Source organism: Silene latifolia, chromosome Y (assembly GCF_048544455.1).
Source record: "Silene latifolia isolate original U9 population chromosome Y, ASM4854445v1, whole genome shotgun sequence".
Taxonomy (NCBI): Eukaryota; Viridiplantae; Streptophyta; class Magnoliopsida; order Caryophyllales; family Caryophyllaceae; genus Silene; species Silene latifolia.
Window position 1 is genome coordinate 128,503,794 of NC_133538.1, and position 5,101 is coordinate 128,508,894.

General features: G+C 39.0%; 1 non-coding gene across 1 annotated transcript; it reads left to right on the forward strand.

Moving 5' to 3' along the window:
• The first annotated feature begins 4,068 nt into the window (after positions 1–4,068).
• Positions 4,069–4,175, forward strand: LOC141636284 (small nucleolar RNA R71). The gene has a single exon (XR_012540905.1). It is a non-coding gene; the product is annotated as a small nucleolar RNA R71 (small nucleolar RNA).
• Positions 4,176–5,101: the final 926 nt, after the last annotated feature.

Below are 5,101 nucleotides of genomic sequence, written 5' to 3' on the forward strand. Positions count from 1 at the left end.
CGAAAAGTGTGAGAATTGAAATCGTTATTATGACGGCTTAGAAAAGCCAAATTTGATTTCGAAAACGAGATTTGAAAAAAAGTTGCACGGGTTGAAATCGTCATTACGACGGTTTGGAAAACGTTTTTATTTGAAAACTGATTTTAAATTTTGAAAATTCGAGGGTAGAATTCGTCATTACGACGGCGTGAAAAGGGCACTTTGAGAATGCAACGGTCGGCGAAAAGATCGAGGTTTGAAATGGCCATTATAACGGCGCAAAATGTGTTTTTGAAACGGTTGTAGAAACTCGGGTTTGAAAATCGTCGTTACGACGGCCTAAGAAGGCGTGTTGAGATGCAACGGTCGGCGAAAAGACCGAGGTTTTGAAATGGCCATTATAACGGCGCAAAAGGTGTTTTTGAAAGTTTGAAAATGACACGGAAGTACTTATGATCACATAACACATAAGAACTCCCAGTTTCATTATATTATGCATAATGGTGACACGGGTTTTGGCTTAACGGGTGGGTACACACCAAGCAATCAAACTCCGATTTTTGAGAGGGATACCAATCCAAACAAAATGTGTAAGGAGGGCGCCCTAGCCTCGTGCTCGAAGGTGATGAAAGCTCTTTGACGAACCAGAAATGTGTAATGTCAACGGTATGCTTGACTCAATCGGGATTCGAAACGCAGGGATTAGAAAACTCACGCCGACGGGACGAGCCAATTGGTCGATAAAGGTTAGGTTGTGGGCCCGGACAAGGAACCCAAATTATGACCGTAATATCAATTAATGCACTTTAACCACGACCTCGTTCGAGTTTCACCTCTAAGGATCACAAAGACACAAGTGTCCTAGTTATCCCCAGTGGAGTCGCCAATCTGTGGACATGGGCCACAAGCTGGTCTGTGGATTTGGGCCACCTGCACGCCAAGCCAAATTGCGGACATACAGCGGTCGGAAAGCCACGCTCGGTAGTGTAAAAAATGCTTTTGACCGGATCGCTTTAGATCGGTCGGTTTCGTCTCGGCAAAGGTCTCGAAACGATTAGAGATGTTTGGAGTCGCCACCAAGCATTTGTGGGATGATTGGAACCCATTCAAATCAACTTTATACCTAGGTTAATCAAGGCAAAAAGCAGTGTTTGACATAGGTACTAAAGATAAAGGACTCGTCCCCCTTTTAGCATACTATGCCTAAAATGACTCTCGTGCGCCCTGGATAAGGCCATCCACTATCCAAAGGTTCTGAGTAAGGGGTGAGGGTACGTATTGGGAAGCTCTTTAATCGAACACCCAATCCCGCCCGCGTTAGCGGCCTCTACTTGTAACACCCCGATTTATGAAGGAGCCTTTAGCAAGACATTCCCTAATAAACCGAACTGTTACCATCTCGGTTTCCCGAGGTAGTGAATAACAAATTAAACTCCAAGGCGAATTATATAATTTCTTTAACTTAATTTTTACAAAACCTCTTTTACATCAATTTGCAAAGAACTAACATAAATAAAAGTGAAAGTCTTCTAAATGATGATCTAGCTACTAAGTCTTCTGATCCGGTGTCTCACGCCCATCAAGCTCCCGTCCTATCTCTTAAACCTGTCAAGTCTGCTCGCCAATATTTGGGTCATCACAGGTGTTCACGAATACACAGAGTCAACCACGAGGTTGAGTAGGGAATACAATGAAACAACAAAATATGATATGCATGCTCCTCCGTCACCTCCACCTCCATCTCAACTCATATCTCATAACCCGTACAACCCAGCCATACCGATCCCCGGTAGACTATATATCGACCGTAGCCGATCCGCACCACAACAGTGAGGACACCAGGGCAAGTCCGCAGAACCCGCCCTGGGCCTTATCACAACATCATCATCACCACACCACGTCACCACAACATCCTCCATCTCTAATGCATATGAATGCTCAAGAAATTAATGCAACACAATATGTATATCATTGAACTGGTAAATCATAGAATCATGCCGGTTACCGAATGTTGTGATAATATACTCAATACGATCAATTCAGTCAAGCACATTCCAGGATATGAATCATAACATGAATCAACAACCACGAATCACGTCAACGTTCACAGTTTGGTCATATGAAACACAAACAAGTCAACACAATTCAACAACAACGATAATAAGTCAAGTGTATTTCCCTACCTTTTCGCAATCCAAGCACACAAGCAATCAATTATGATCCTTCACATATCCATCACCTACATAACATAATTATGTATAATTACCACCTACTCAATCAAATAATCATGCACATAACCTAGACTCATCATAACTTAATAGGAATATCAACTTAAAGAACAAACACGATTTTTCCTGATTTTCCAGCACATGACAGACTCGGAATAAAATACATAACTAATTCCAGAAAAATCAAATTGATACAAGGACAATTGGATTGGAACCCCATGATTCTTAGCTACAAATTATATCTTACGTGTTTTTCTCAAATTCCAAACTTATCAAGAGTTTTCAGACTGATTTCCAAAAACTGACAGAAACCGTCGCATAAAAAGTATTGATTCATAAAACGAGTTTAAAACATTATTTTGCAGTAATTCCAAATCCTATTATCATCTAGACTATACAAAGATGATGTATGAAGAAGCCTCATAACTGAATCGACATAAAAATTAGGGTTTTAAATCATTTACCACAACCAAATCAGATTCGCGGACTTTTCAGCGACATGTTCATAAATAAATCACCTAGGACAAACCATAAAGAATTTGACTACGAGATTTTATATGCATAAACTAGACATCAAATAAACATGACTCTATTTTCAAACTTTTTGAAGACGAACACTTTAAAACAGTATAAACAATGGAATGAAATCGACTTACAAACAGGGAAATCGAATTAGGTTGGAATCGATGAGAAATCTTCAATCAAATGAAAGGCTTGACAATTCTTCTTCCTCTCCCTTTCTCTAGGTTTAGAAATGGTTTTATGAATGATAAAATGAAAAGAGGGGAGAGGGAGAGCGGCTCTTAGATTAGGTTTAGGGTAAATGGTGGTTACATGTTCCGGGTAGGGCAAATGGGTTAAACGGGTATGGTCGTTGGGTAAATGTAGATGGGTAATTCTTGACCCAAAAGACAAAATGTGATGTAGCCCGACTCAACATATACGATATAAACCCGACTTAATAACATTCACGATATTACGATGCAACCAATATAAAATGTATAATACTAATATATAATAATATCCGTTTAATCGATTATATAAAATACGGGGTATTACACTACTAATCAATCATGGTTGTTTAAGTGCAAAAGTTGATAAAACGGATAAAATGCATGAATGCGCATCTAATAGTTTAAACCTAACATGTGAGCTTTCTAAGTCGGTTTGTTTAATCTAAGTATCAAGTATAAGATGTCTAGTTGGATTTAGATTGATTTGCATGTGAAAACGGAAATTAAACATCCATTTACCAAATTCGGGTCATGATGCTTAACACGATCCTTTCATTTTAAAAAGTGTGTTAAATGACAAAGTATAAAAACATAAACTTGTCAATCTGATCCGTCACATATTCGGGTTAACTGTCATGGTATAAAGAACCAGGGATGATTTTTGTAATGGTCAAAATATGTTTATCATAAAAATGAATTAAAATGGTAAATAAAAGAAAAGGATTTCCATTAAAACGTAATTAACCAATTAATATCACCGAGTCCCGGATTAAACCGTCATGGTATATGGAACCAAGGGTGGTTATAATTTATGGCTAAAAAGTTTGTCATAAAAATGATTTGAAACATTTGAAATGGTAAAAACCGATTGCAAATAAGAAATGAAATAAAGAGGAAAGACGAGAACGGGTCCGATGATGGTTTTAACTCTAAATAGTGTTATTTAATGCAAATGAAGTTAGAAAACTTTTGAAATCATTTTTCATATTCGAGTAGTGCATTAAACCATCTCATGTATAGCCAATCCACGCACGCATATCAAAAACACGTTACAGTCCGATCATCATCGGGTGGTTTTTTGGAAGGTGCAGATACTGGATATCTACAGAACTAGAAACCATTCACTAATTCGAAGATGAGGACAAGACCGGCAAATGGCCTTGAAACACTCCCATGATTAATATAGTGATTCTTCATCTCTTTGCTTAAATCCCTTGATTTGAGCTCTAAGCATATTAGTCTTCTCCGGTCGATATAATTTCTTGTAGATAACTAAGGCTAGCATGTAATACTATGCATTTCGATGAACTCGACCGAGTGGGCTGTACTCGGTCGAGTACTGTGGACCGAGTGAATTTTTTAAGTCGGGAAAGTTTCTGATTTGGGTCACTCGACCGAGTTGGTGGTGTACTCGGTCGAGTATAGTCTACTCGGTCGAGTGATTTGTGACACGCGACCGAGTGTCCGGTCTGGAGTCGTATTTTGCGCGGTCTGATTAGAGTTATTAGGGAGTTACTTAATTAGATAATCAGTTTCGTTAAATCATTTCTAACCCTAATGCATTTCTCTTAACTCTCCCTGATCACCCTAATCATCATCCAATCACGAATTTAGCAATTTTTGGTCTGAGGATTCGTTCTTGCTTGTGTCTACCGCATTGTAAGTTTTAGCCTTAACTTTTATTGCCCTATGTACTCTCTTAACCCAAGGTTGGGTTAATTGGGGGGATTTTGATGGTATTATTGTGGGATGGTTATAGAAATGGTAGTGTATTGATGATTGTATAGGTGACGATTTTATAAAGAAGCATTTCTAGTTGATTGCATGCTAATTGGATTGTGAATAAGGTAGGGATTCCCTACTCAACACAGTTCGTGATTGATTGTGTTGTGATTAATTGTCATTGTGGTGATATTATCGAGTTTGTTGATATTGTTGGATGTTAAAGGAGTTGAGATTGATATTGTAGAGCCATGTTGAAAGATGCTTTCACCCCTATGTTTTGCCCCTTGTGACTCCCGTCGCAAGGGGATGTGCACATTAATGAGCTGGGTTCGCTCGTTCCGATGAGTGGGGATTTTGATGTTCAGTGCTTCGGTCTGACATCGGCAGGGGTGGGTTACTTGTTGCGATCGGAACACGGCTACTCGTTGCGATGAG